Here is a 14,627-nt window from a genome sequence, read left to right as displayed (position 1 = left end):
AGATTTTTCAGGGTAATACGCTGACTCTATAAACTGCCCAGTGGAGTGTAAAGCACTGTGGAATGGTACATAAGTCTAAGTGCTATTGCTATTCCAAATTTCTTAGTAGACTACATAGCTTCCACTCTAACTCACATACAACTTATATGGTGACCCCTTATATGATGGCCCCTATAGCTGCCTTATCAAGAGAGATCCTGTCACTTTCCCAATGTATGTATTGTTACAACTGTTGCTCCCATATAAACCAACTATCTTGTAAAGAAGCACTGGATTCCATTCAGATGAATTTCATTTTAAGTTTCCATTTCATACTATAACCAGTATTTATTTTCCAACAAGAGCAAGTCTATTGCATCAGATCCACACACATAACAGAAATAGAAAAATGCTGAATTCATTTATGGAAGAACAATTTAACTGGCTTGGAAGAATGCTTACATCACTATGGTGAGATATAAGCATCTTACAGGAGACCAGATTTTTCCCAAGTTCTTGTTTTGCTTTAATCAAAGAACCCATCTAGTTAATTCTGAGAGGACCTGATATTTTTCTAAAAATATAATTTCACCAGATCTTCCATAGCCTGAGAACATTAACTACTATAGCTACCCAGGAACAAAAGAAGCTTGGGACCTTTACTAGCACTAATCAAAGTATTTAAGTGTCCTGTAAATACATGGACCACCATAAGGAAGAAACTAGCATACCAATTAGTACATCTGGGCCTTCCTGAAAGGGGGATGCTTAGCCCAGAGAGAATAAGGCCACTAAGAATTAGGGCAAAAGAGAACTCAAGATCAAACACTTCATAAAGTTTACTTTCACAATCTCTTATTGATCTAATTGATAAGAGTATCAGACAGAATATATTCTGGGAAAAAGAAGTAAAATTGCCATTATTCAATTCCCACATGGAGTAGAATGCTTGATGCTGGTATATAGAAAGCCTGCATTTCACTGGGTACAACCAAATAAAACTGCAATGTCTAAATGTTGGTTGTGCAAACTGACACACAAAATGAAACAAAGAAACAAACCAGCTCATTGGTAGATTTTCAAAAGCAACACTGAATGTGTTGCATGCCACTATATGTGAAACCAAAAAGACAAGTAGGTTTTCCTTTTAAGGTGTTTAGTCTTTATTCATTTTTAAGAAACACAAATTTTCCTGGGACGAGATCATCTTCTCCTGATATATGGCCTTTTGTATCCTATATAAGCCAACCTGCTTTAAAATAAAAAACCTCACTCTTAATACCAGTGAATAAGCAGGGGTTGTTTTTTTTACAAGTAGAACTATACATCACTTACAGATGATAAGTAGCTCATAATGTGGCATTCCCTAAACCAAGTTGGTCATAAACTTTGGATTTATTTGGAAGTTTTGTAGCACTCAGAAGAGGGAAATGCTGGGGAGAAACCGTATTATGTGTAGAACTAGCAACAGCATGGCCTCAGGTTCAGGTTGACCCGTAGCCACAAACTTGACAATTGACTCTAGATCAATTGTTCTCTATCAACCCATCCTATCTCACAGGGTTGTTATGGGGGAAAATTGGAAGGAGAGCTAATGCACAATGTGCATAAACCAAGTCTGCTATTCATTCAAAGTTGTCTCCAGATTTTTTAATGTATTCTTCACATCAAAGGAAATAAATACTCGTGACTTTCCAAAACAGCTATGTAGAAATTCTAACCTCCCTCTATGCACATGTCCACACAAACACCCTATGCTCATAGGATTTTCACTGGAGAGAAATCCGTGGTTTCAGGAACTTAAACTGAGACTGAAACAAGATCCGCCGCCCCCCCAGCAAAGTTTGTACACAAGATGAAATTTTTCCCCCTGTAAGAAAGCAATTATAAATAAGCTATCATTCTCCTAAATGTACTTAACCGAGACCTTTTATCTGTGGAATCTGGGAAAAGTAGAAAGAAGAATCTTAGTGAGCAGGGAAAGGACTGCTGCAAGATAGTTAGCTGCAACACAGCACCAATGATAGGGGCACTTGCAACATCTCATGAAATCACTTCTACAACAGTTGACATGATGTTCCTGTCTTGCTAGAAGGGAAGTGTGTTTGTGCATGGGGAGGGGGGAAGAAGCAAAGAGTGTTGAACAGCAGCCGCCAAATGATAATTTAACACTTCACACTTCCAGTTCCTCTTTGCATCTCCACTTCCGCTTTTGATTACCAAGAGTGTTCTCACTCGGAAAAGTTTGCTTTTACCAGCCACTTTCTCAACTGGTTTCCAAAATATTCCCCATCTGTAACTGTGGGCAGGCAGAATTCCCTACTTCTTTCTGTAACAATTACTCAGATTTTGTCCTGTCACTTTATATCAAATCAGTTATGTAAATTGTTGTCCTTTCCTTGTTCCAAAGGTAAATGATGAACCTGAATGAGAAACAACTACTAGAAAAGTAATTTAAAAGTTTAGACAACTCCAGGTAGAATTAGGAGAGAAAAGAAGATGCATTTAATAGCCATTACAATCAAAAGGCTGTTGAATGGACTGCAGGATATAAATAATAATAATTTTAAAAAAATCTCCCTACCCATCAACCCAACAAACAAGCACACAAGGCTACTTAACATTCCCAGAGAGTTTTGCAAACACAGAATTCTTGAGAACTTGTTTACATTGCAATGCACCAAAGTACAAAGAAATTTATTGTGCTGCCTCATTCTCAAAAAGAATGGAGCCTTTATCTCTCTCTGTCTCTCTCAACAACTGCCATAACCTCTGAGAACCCCTATCAAATGATAAGCAATGGCAACTTCTTTTAGAGAGCTGTGTAAGCATCACTGAAAACAACATCTTTCACACTCCACTATCTTTGTTTATCTGGGACCTCTGCTCCCATCATCTGCCTTTGACACAACATTGTCTCTAATCAGTTTTAGAGTATATCAAAGAGGGGGACATTTTTTTACAATTCCTGACACATGTATTAGCTTGTTTGTTTGCTTAGAACAGGGGTGTCAAACTCAATTTCATTGAGGGCTGCATCAGCATTGCAGTTGCCCTCAGGGGGCCGGGTGGGTGTGGCCTGGGTGGGCGTGGCTAAAGTGCATATGGCCTACTGGGTGGGCCTGGCCAGCTCTGCATCGTTCACATCAAGGGTGCCTATGGGGGCCTGGGCAGGAGTGGGACAGATCTGAGGGTCTCTGGCAGGAGGAGGGTCTCTGGGCCAGGGCCAAGGCAGTGGGGGCCGTTCCCTCCCTGTTTCCAGGATGGCTTCACGGGCCACATGAAACCACTTCACGGGCCGGATCTGGCCCCCGGGCCTTGTGTTTGACATGTCTGGCTTAGAACATTCATATGGTCCCCCGTCTTAAATACATAAATCTGGGTACTTCACAACCACTTTATAAAATTATTTTTTTAAAAAAAAATCTATAACCAAACAAATAATCCAATACAAAAGAAAACAAGACGCCATGTAACAACTTCACGTATACACAAATGTCATTTGTTTGTTTATTTGCATCCCACCTTTTTTATTTTTACCAATAAGGTGGTGGAAAGATCCAACACACTTTCCTACTCCTATTTTCCCCCCCAAACAACCCTGTGGGGAAGAGTTAGTCTAAGGGAAAATGATTGACCGAAAGTCACCCAGCTGACAGGCAGGACTTGAATACACAGTCTCCTGCTTTCTAGCTTGATACCTTAACCATTACACCAAATTAGCTCTAATATCAAGTTTTCTAATATCCTGCTCCTAATGCCTATGGAATTAGTGGCCTTCTGCTTGGTGCTTTCTGAATCTCAGGGGTGAGGGTGTTTCACAGGACAAATGATATGTCGAAGAAATCCCATCACTTTAGCCCTGCAAGATGACAGTGTTTAAAAGAGACCTGGAACATGCTGAATCTATCAGATCTGGTAGAATGGCTGAAACCCTTGACGATGGGTAGTCCCACATATGAAGCCTGGCCCCATGCCATGCAGGTTTTTCAAGGTGATAACCAGCTCCTTGAGTTGCATCCTGGAAGCATACAGGAAGGTAATGCATCTCGTAGTGCATTACCTTCCTGTATGGCAAGTTTTGTAGCTCTCAAAATTATGCATGTGCACTTTGAAACCTTTGACGCTTCTGTGTATTCTTCAGAATCCTGAAGAATATTCTCATGTTGTAAGGGAAGTAGGGTAGTAGGTAAACCAGATGGGAAATGGCTAAGACATGAGTGGAAATGAGCAAATCTCCAGGCCCAGGAATGGGCACAATTGGTGCATAAGATGAACCTCTGCAAAAGGCCACTGACCAAAGTTGTCACCTGCTTTTTCAGCAAGAGCCATGAATCAGGAACAGTTAGTCCACCAACTCTGTTTGGGAAAGTGCAAATTCCATCAAGAGTTAAAAATGAAAAATCACCAGATTCGGGGGGGTGTGTGTCAAAAATCCAGGATCACTTGGTCTTGACAATTTCTGGCAGAGAGCAGTAAGCAGGTAACATGCACATTAAAGGTTTAACTGATCCATTGACACATATACCATCCAAGCAAGCCTTTTCCTAACCAAGCCTATTTGGGGCATGGAAGCTTTGCTGGAGGTAGGGGAAAGAATGGGTTATATTTACAACAGGTAATGAATAGAAGACTTTAATGTCCCTGAACTCCCACAACTTCCACTGCTTCAGTGATGAAAAATGGAAGAACCACATTCGATAACCTTCATCTTCAGCACAGGTGCAAAGGCATGAAAGATCTCTCAACCTCAGTCACTTTTCCCTTGCTTTTAAGGATCTAAGCAAAAATCATTGCAACTTTTTGGAAGAGAACTTATAAACCAATAAGAGTTACTATTTTTAAAAAAAAATCACAAAATTTGTCTTTAAAAGCCCAATAGTTGCTTTAAAAGCAACTGTTACAACAAATAGTTTATTGCAGAATATACCGGTATGTAATTTCATGAAAAAATATATAAGGAGGAGAATAAAATGTTGTTTGTGAGGTACTTTATATGCAAAGAGGGTTCTTGTTTTCTGTCATCCAAATGTCTTTTCTTTAAAAAAAAAATAGAGAGCTCTCAAAAATTTATAGTTGCACAAAATGCAGAGTGATTCAAACATGATCTTCAGTTGGAGAAGTGGAGGACATGCCAGATTGGGGAAAACACAAGATTGAATATACAGTCATGAATCAGCCGAGGCAGCAAAATGGCACTCTTTAGTACACACACATGTGTACTTCACAGGATGAAGAAATACAAAACTATCTAAAGCCAGCAGTAACACTTTTCAGTCTAGCACTGTTGTGTATTGTCAACACAACAGTGTAGGGCTTTAAGCAAGAGATGCTGCGTAACATCTATTTAAATATATTTCATACAGAAGAAAATAAGTCATTGACTGAAAAATACAACAGAATTTCCAGTCCTTCTTTTCTTATAAATCTCAGGCATTTTTGGTGGGAGCTATACATCTATACAAGAGTTTTAGGACATGGAAAAGAAGCAAGCAGGAGAATAAATTGGCTGAAATATTTAGTGCCAGAGTTGCGTACCACCATTTCTAACAAATTTTATTAAAACTCATAAGTACAGCTCACTTCAAAAGATGCCTGGAGTGGCTAAAATTATGTAGGATTTAAATGGCAATGAAGGAGGGGTGAAGGGAAGAGAAGGTGTTTCTGCAGATACAGGTTACACATGTCATAGATCACAAGTATCTTTTTCATTAGCAATTATAATGTGTTAAAAACACATTGTGTTTGTTGAGACCTTCTGAGACTGGCTTAAATCTAGTATGTGAGTATGTGAGTTCTCATTGAATTTGACTGGGAAAGTTTCTTTTTTCCCCCAAAATAGTTATTCTGAAATCTGCAATGAAGAGTCTTGGGAGGCAGAAATGTTCTTTTCCTTGCCTTGAATCCTGATATCAAATTTGTGTCCATTCATTTTTTTGCACAGAGAGGGTATTGTTTGCAGACATGAGATGTATCACATTAAAGACATAGCAACTGAAGTTGCCTCTAATCTAGTTTGTGCACTTGTTGATGCCTGTGATTATGTTGTTGATGTATAGGTAGGGGGAATCTGGATTTGCTACAGTATGCGAGAGAGGGATGCATCTTACTGGCAATAAGCTGTTTATTACTCTTCCCCAATCTAGTGTCTATACAGGTTCCTTCAACTTTGTTTTTTTAACCATGTTTTTTCACTCCCATACTGTCAAAGGATTCGGTGTTTTCATAGACAGAAATTAGGGGATTTCCCCACCCTCCGACTACTGGAGAAAACAAACTTCAAAGTGCTGAAAATATCTCTGAGATCTTGATCTAGACCAGAATTTTGTGTTCCAGCCCACAATTCTTCCACCAGTTTGCAAAGCAATCTCCCAAGAAAGTTACAGGTAATTCACACATTCACTGGGGCCAAATCAGGAACTACATCGGCCATCCTTATTTGGAGCTCTCCAGAGTTCCAGTCTGTTCAGCCTGGAATGCTGCAATATCCAAAATGCTGTGAGTTGTGCTAACAATATATCTTCGGGGGAACTGAATTTGCTAAGGCTTTGGGGATGAACAGTCTTAGTCCAGGATATCTTAACCTTGGCAATTTAAAGATGCTGACAGGGGAATTCTGGGAGTTGAAGTCCACCCGTCTGAAAGTTGCCAAGTTTGAGAAACCCTACGGTAGTGAGTGCTGTGTTCCACACAACTTTGGGAGGGCTGAGAGCTCCAATTGGCAAGCAATGATGCAACTTGGCAGGACTGGTGTGTGTGTGGGGGGGGCGGGAGTTATTATGGGTAAAGCTAGGATAATATTTCTTGGTTTTTGTTTTTTTGTTTTTTGGTTTGGGGAATTAGGGTGGGAGTTTCCTATTAGTTTTTCCCTGTTTTTAGGCTTATGGTACATCTTTGCATGTTTTTAGACTTAAAGTGGGTGGAAAGAAGACCATTGGTTTTTGATAATGAAAGTTAGAGGAGACTATAAAGCTTGTAGTAAAGGGAATCACAAGACACAGGATGCCTATTCCTGATCTACCTAAAAAAACCCAGTCATAAATTTCCTAAATCTAGACTGATATTTAAAAAAATAACTGATTTATACCATCAATTTAAACTTTCACTGTTGGTATTTATTGATAAGTTTCATATATAAAGCAGAATGACTATGGACACAATTTACCTTTCTCTTGACAACAGAACACACAACACTTGTTCCCCTACCTTCCAATGCAAAAATAAGTCCAGAAATTAATATTATCAGTTCTAACAATTTTATGAATATTAAACTATTTTGGAAAAACCAGAAGAAGATTAATGCATAGAATTTGGTCATGAGTTCTGGTTGCTCCAAAATAATTAAATGTTCTTCAAATGGTTAAAAAGGTGATGGATAGATAGTGAGTAAAGATTTACATGTATTGTTAAAATTGGTTCCTAAAATCAGGAATTTATTTATGAAGAACTTTGGATACGGTGTGCTTGGATTGTTACAAAGAAAATTGGTATTGGAAAGACACCTGTATACAAGATATCAAAAGGTAGCTTGATAAAATGTGCACACTGTCCATTTTTAAGCAAGCTCATTATCATTTCCTAATACAAACCTGTTTACCCCATTTTTCCATACCTGACATGCATTTTCCCCAAGACTGATTTATTTCCAAACACTATTTCCTAATACATGCATTTTTATTTCTCCAATGTAAATTTTCTTCTCCAATGTTAAAAAAAAGAACTGACTAATAAATGTCAGGTAATTGGAAATAGGGAAGGACAATTGCCTTCCGGTTTATGTATTAAGTTAGATCAGTTCCTACTAAATATAATAGGAAGTGAATTCCATTGAAAGGTAGCAGGCCAAGTGAGGCTACCCAGAGCATGACCTGCACCCACCCAACACCTCAGTACCCTGCATCTCTCTCTTATCCCAACATCTGCCCCCAGGGTTACCTGCTCAGAAATAGGTGCAGCTCTATTCTTCCATGGATTTATTTGCAAAGTGTCAAGGCATACGCAAATGTTTTGTTGTCTAGCTGTCACTGTACATCTCCCTTTCTGACAGTCTAGCCAGTCTAGCCTTCCTGGTTTCTTATGCTGCAATAACCCCCCTCCCCTCCTCCCCCCCCCAAAAAAAAAAGATCTTATAGGGAAGGTCTTACTACTGGGCATTTCAATTTGGAAACTGCATGCCACCAAGAATGGATGAGAAAATAAGTAACAGAAAACAGCAGCAGCACCTCACACACAAACACACTTTCAGCAGTTAAAAAAAATATCTATCTATCTATCTATCCATCTATCTATCTATCTATCTTGCCACCAATTTTCCATACAAGGCAACTCTGTCAAATGCACTGCCAATAGAAATGTAACAGAAATTCTCAAACATCCTGAAAAACAGAAGCCTTTTTACAGGAGCAGAAAATGAAAAGCCGCAGGGCAGCTTTTGTCCCAGCATTCATTTTTACTGCAGAAAGTTGTGACTTGCTTTGCAACGCGTGTTTCTCCCACCCCCCACCCCCCCCCCATAGTAGCTATGGGGACATGGCTATGGGACTTATTTAGTCAACAAAGGTCCAGGTCAGCTGCCTTCAACCTGGCACCTTCCAGGAACATAGCTCACTAATCTCATTCTTTCCTGACAACATGGCTAGTACTTTTTTGGTTGGGAATAATAAAAGTTGTATTCCAATATTTTGGCAGGAATCAGGCTGGGGGAGGCTGACTGATAAAACTGCCTTTGGAGACAAACACTTAATTCTTCCTATTCGCTGATATCTCAGAGTTAGGGAAATGTTTTAACATCAGACGTGGTAACAGCCGTCTCAGTCTTGATCCCAGATTAAAGATTATCTCTTGGCCCAGTCCTTGCACACACTTAACCACAACTTTAAAACCAACCCCAAGCGAGGATGTTAATCTTAACAAAGACACAATCAGCAATTACCAAATGTTTTGAGTGTCCTGTTATCCTTCTGCCCTGGGAAAGAGGAATAGTCTTTATGTCAGAACTCCTTTGAAATTCCTAGTTCCTAAAATAGTTTTCTCCCTGCCATCCAGGTTGCTCTATCTATTTAGCAGTAAGTGAACTATAATCGGCCTGCTGCCTTCTTAATGAGTCACCTATGAAGCCTGTAACCATTGACCTGCAAGAAAACCCACCACCAAGAAATAAAAAGAAGTCACGAGCAGCGCTGGCATTCTGGATTTTGAACTCCTAGACCTAGGGGAATATTCATGGTATTAAAACAGTCACGATTAATTCTAATTTAGTTGCAATGCAAGACAAGGGGAGATGATTCCAACCTGAAGTTTCAGCACAACTGCCCTAATTCAGACTATGGAGAGCTATGCAGGGAACAGCACTGGATAGCAACATGATTTTAATCTAGGCCTCCCTGGCTGCAGATGCTATTACACCTGTTTTCACTCTTTGAAGCAGGTAAGAAAGAGGACTTAACATAATGACGGAAGCATTGAAAGCAGAAAACTCTTGTGCCTGCCAGCAGGTATTTTGTCATTTATGTAGTAAAGAATTGTAAGGCCAATTGCAGGCCCCAGACTCAGAACTCTTGTCTTTAGAGGTAGAGGTAGACAGAACATGGATGTAAGACAATCTACTGGCCAGGAAATGTGTGCCTATTTGACAGCTGCTACATTTTATGAATACAGATGGCTAATAACAATGGGGGGGAAAATAAAAGGAAATGCCAGCTGTCTGGATGGGAACTTGTTTATGCATTACTGTATATTTGAATACATACAGTATGGCGGTACTTGGAAATGAAAGAAAACATAAGGAAAGAGGGAGGGGAGGGGAGGGGAGAGAGAGAGAGAAAGAGATTTTATCTTCAGGGAAAAAAGCTTGGTTGAAAACCTGAACTCTGAAATAAGATTACTGTAATAATTTCTTACAGTCCTAATCAAAAATATATCTGAAACAATTTACTTACATTTTCTAGTGCTTTAGAAAATATATGGATTTTAAAAGGAAGCATAGCACTAAAGTATCTTATAGTGAATACATTCACTGAACTATAAATGTGCCAGGACACAGAATTTGTTGCAGTCCTCCCATTGTTGTACACAGTGAGTCAACCAAATTAGTTCAATTAAAGTATTGGGGGAACCCTTTTCTGAAATCAATAAATTTAGAAATAATGTAATCCCAACTTGTCATGGGGAGGAAGCAAAAGCAAAACACGGAAAAGGCATACGTAGGTGCCTAAATGTACATTCATATACATACACAAGTAGAAGCCATACCAAAAGCTGCCTAAAATGTTTTAGCATCAGAGAATGAAAATTGCCTAAGCAAGTGTCTACTCAAACAAAATATACAAAAATGTTGTGAAGAAACTGACCGTTCTTAAAAGCAACGTATTGACTCAACATCCTAAGCGGGTGCCACGCTCCTTTGGTGAAGAGGATTGAAAGGGAGCATTTCTCTAATTGAGAAAATGCATATTTCTTCAGTTTAATATATCAAACGAATACCCTTTTCGTTTGCCTAGCTCAGGGGTCAGCAACCTGAAACAGTGAAAGAGCCCCTCGGAACCGGTTCCCTCACAAAAGGAAAAACTGGGAGCCGCAAAAAATGTGTGCGCATGCGTGTACATGCACGCATGTGCAGAACAGGGTTTGACTGAAGAGTGGAGACAAGGCGAGATATGCACCTACCCTGCATATTTGAATTGACTGGTTGAACTTTTTTAGTCCCACTTTCCTTTGGGGGGGGGGACTGCACATGGCAGAGGACTGGGAGCTGCAGGAGACGGCTGAAAGAGCCGCATGTGGCTCCGGAGCCGTGGGTTGCAGACCTGTGGCCTAGCTGTTCAGGTATATTTTTAACTCTTAAGGCTTTTTATGGCTCGTCTCTTATTCTGAAGTGCTGCATTCAGGGGAATAAAACAACATAACATAGACCTCTCTACTGACATGTGTTTCCCCTTGATTTACGGTAGATACAGGATACTATACAAGAAGGAAGGGGGAGCAAAGCAGCAAGTGTGTTTCCTACTTGGCCCATCCCTGCTAAAAATGTCAGAGAGAAAGAATCTTTAAACCATTCTGCATTTATATCTAGGATACTGTAAGTATCAATAACCTTATGTTGTTCTGCAGGACTGGATGGAATGTTGCTGCTTTAAAAAGTGTAACCCTACTTAACCCATACAGAAATGAATATTCTCTCATTGTTGCCTATGCTAAATACCAAACAGAAACAATGTGAAGGAAAATGAGAGAAAAAAATGAAATCGATAAGTAAGAAATAATGTATTAACCCATCCAGCCACGTGGATCTGGGTACAAACATTCTTTATAAGATAGAAATCTGCTGCTTTTAGCTTTAGCAAGAACAATAGAATTTAGAGTCATATACTGCTTCATAGTGCTTTTACAACATTCGGAGTCAGCATATTGCCTCCAACAATCTGGGTCCTCATTTTGGAAGGATGGAAAGCCAGGTCAGGATTGAATTCGTGGCTGTGGGCAGAAGACAATACTTTTAACCACCAGAGTTCTTAAGCTTTCAAGTGAACCAGGTAGCTGCAACCTGGAATTGCTCCCCAATCAGTCTACAGAGGACTGCCATTTGATTCAATCTAGTGGAATTTGCAGGACAAAGACAAAAAGTGGGATGGACGTTATCAACAGGTGGAACCAGAGCATAACACACCCATTGTCATCAGGTTTCTGTACAGGTTATTGGAAGCAAATATAGAATTTAATGGTACAGAAACAAGCCGTTGGCAGCTGTTTCTTCCTCACCACACCAACTATCTAAAATGTCTGTCATTACGAAAGTTGGACTGGGCAAAAATATTTGCCCCAGTTCTCATTTCTTAAATGAATGCTCTATTTTAGCCACTATAGAAACTCAGATTTCTATGCTAGATTTCCTGATACGTATAACACTAATTGAAACAAGTGCAGCAAAAGGAAGGAGAAGACTTGAGGGATACCTCTCTGAAATAGCTTCTGAAACCAGATAATAGAGGCAAAGCTTTGATTTGATAAATAAGGTTTTATGTTTTTTTTTCTCCTTGGAAACCTACAAAGTAGGAAGCCAAACAGCCTTCCGGCAAACAAAGTAGCTCAGTTTCACTAATCAAAAGTTGTAAACTGGCTAGTCGCATGCCCAGGCAGACCAAGAAAAAATAAATTAGAAAAAAAAAGCCCTCTTCACTATGGACCCACGGAAAAACAACAAAAGTCCTCTGGTTGCAAACTTGCCATGACATCCCAAAGCATTTTTGTTATAGACAGAACAAGCTTTCCTTATGGATGCACCATCTCCTAATAAATATTCAGCCTTGAGATCAAACCCCCAAGCTTCCTTGACTGCAAGATCTCCTTACATCATGAATCCACACAGCTCTCAGCTCATTATGACACATTTGATTGCCTGTCAAATTAAACAACAGCCTGGGCAAGAGACCATAAGAATCGATTATCCTTTATCAAGATAAGTATCTGCGGGGAACATGCCTCCCAGCAGCTAAAGACAATAGATGTGGAACTGACACAAATCACTTGTGACTGAAAAAAAGAAAGAAATCTGCATAGCTGCATGTCACAATGCTCAAGCAAAGGAAGAGAGATTGGCCAATGCTCCTTCAGTCAAGAACATTTCTGAATTTTTACCACAGCTCTGGGACTCCATTCACAAGTCTGGTTTCCACATTAACCTTCCTTCTTAACACACTACAAAGTCATCTTGTGGTGAGGTGCGATGACCTGTGTCCCCGTTTATTAAACCCCTTCATAATCTTACCCCTCCCTACTATGGCGGTGTGCAAAAATTAGCCAGCCTACTAATTATGTTATCTTGCATAATCCTTTGTCCGTGGACAAATCATGTCTAGTTTCACCCCCCCCCCAGGAAAGATGCCTGTCTTAATGGGTCAAATGTGGATCTCCCTATCTCCCTCCTCACCCCCTCCCCCATCATAAATGGTTTAAAAGAATGAAGGAACTTTGTACACACAGTGAAGTCACCATAGAAATAAACATCCCGGTGTGTAAACACAATGGAAAAGGTGGGAGCAAGATCCCAAGACCTTCGAAGGAAAGGGAGCGGAGTCCATACAACAGTCAAGGCTAAACAAGGATATCTTAAAATGCACCCCCTTTTGTTATCTCTGCAATCCCGAGCCCAGAAGCACAAGCACTATTCTGTTGCATCTGTTTACATTTTCAGCCTGACTCTCTAGTTCCTTTTCTAAAAAATAATGCGTCAAAGTAATGTTGCAACACATAAAGAAAAGTGGTTTGTTTGTTGTTGTTTTTTTTACAAAGCGCTCAACTTCAACTTTCAAGACTCTCATCAAAGCGTTCAATCCCATAAAAGCTCAGGTTGAGATCCTGGACCCAACTCGCAGCTTGCTATTCCTGTACCGCTGCCGTTCGTGCTTCCCCAAAATGAGCGAATCCGGATTAAAAGTGCTTAGAGACAGTAAACATTGCAAATATTCTGAGGAAGTTCTTAGCATGCGGCGATCATCCTGGCTCAGACCCAGGATGATCCGGGAACCGGATTCCGCTCCTCCCCACACTCCGCACCCCTCTGGGTCTTACTTCGAGGCACTCCCGGCCACGGCAAATGTCCCACTGATGAGCAGCTCAGCCTTCTGCTCCGGTCTCCCACCTCTTTCTCTTTGCCCAGGAGAAGGACAAAATAATAATAATAATAATAATAATAATAATCCCTTTTTCTTTTCGCGCTGAGCGGGAACGGAACCACCCCAAAGCTGTCATTTGGCCATCCTCGGACGGTTTGCCTCTAGTCACTGGTAGCAGCTGTAGCAGCGGCCGCGACAAAGAGGGGCTGCCCACGCCGGCATCCGCCCCGAACGCCAGCTGATCGTTTGCAAAACCTCAGCGGAGATTTCTGCCCATTTAACTCTAACCTCCCATTTATTCCGATGCCCGGCTCCACCACCACCACCCCCACCCGTTCAAAGCATCCCCTCCCCGCCTGTTCACGCATCTCTCAGCTCTGCTGCTTGCCCGGAACCTTTGCAACTAGCCCCAGAAGGCTATTTTTGCACCCGAGAAACTGATCCACTGATCGCCTGCGCCTGCCTCTCCCGAGCCATTCCGGACTGCCGCCCACTCCCCACAATAGCCTTTGGGGACGGCTGTACCTGTCCGGTGCCTCCTCCCTGAGTCTCGTCCTCCAGGCCCATCCTGGGCCGTAATTCAGCTGCAGTCAGGCGCGGTTGATCTGCGAGTCCAGACGTCCGTGCTCAGCTTGCCGGGCTGCAGCCCCAATTTCCCATCGCCGGGGTGAGGGAAAACTACAGCTCCGAGCCTCAAGGCTGGGGCGAGAAACTTTCAAGCCCCGCCCCTCGAGGAAGGCGCCCGGCCTTGCAACACGCTCGCCTGCGCTGTAAGAGCGGAGCGGATCCGAGCGGCCTCCACCAATGGGCACCTGAGTCTGCCCTCCCTGCCTCTCGCCACACTCGTCTATTGCGTCCTTGCCGTCGTTCGCGTTTGATTTCCAAACCTCCGTCGATGTTCGAGTATTATCTTTAGAAATCTGGCCGAACCTCACGTGCGGAGAGTGACAGCCTGCAACCTGGGGTTTTGTTGTTGTTGTTGTTGTTGTTGTCGCTTGTTTTACTTTAAGATCTTTCTTGCTGCTTCTTTACTATAAT

The 14,627-nt window shown here is 41.2% G+C and overlaps 1 protein-coding gene across 1 annotated transcript in view; it reads right to left on the bottom strand.

The window, feature by feature from the left end:
* Positions 1 to 14,270, bottom strand: part of PIK3R5 (phosphoinositide-3-kinase regulatory subunit 5) — a 66,926-nt gene extending 52,656 nt beyond the window's left edge. The window contains exon 1 of the mRNA XM_081320977.1: positions 14,115 to 14,270. The gene's annotated coding sequence lies outside the window, so the exon portion shown is untranslated. The remainder of the gene's footprint in view (positions 1 to 14,114) is intronic.
* Between the last annotated feature and the right edge of the window lie 357 nt (positions 14,271 to 14,627).

This window comes from Vipera berus (assembly GCF_964194415.1).
Source record: "Vipera berus genome assembly, chromosome: 2".
NCBI lineage: Eukaryota > Metazoa > Chordata > Lepidosauria > Squamata > Viperidae > Vipera > Vipera berus.
The sequence above is the reverse complement of the archived record's forward strand: the minus strand, read 5'-3'. Positions and strand labels throughout refer to the sequence as shown.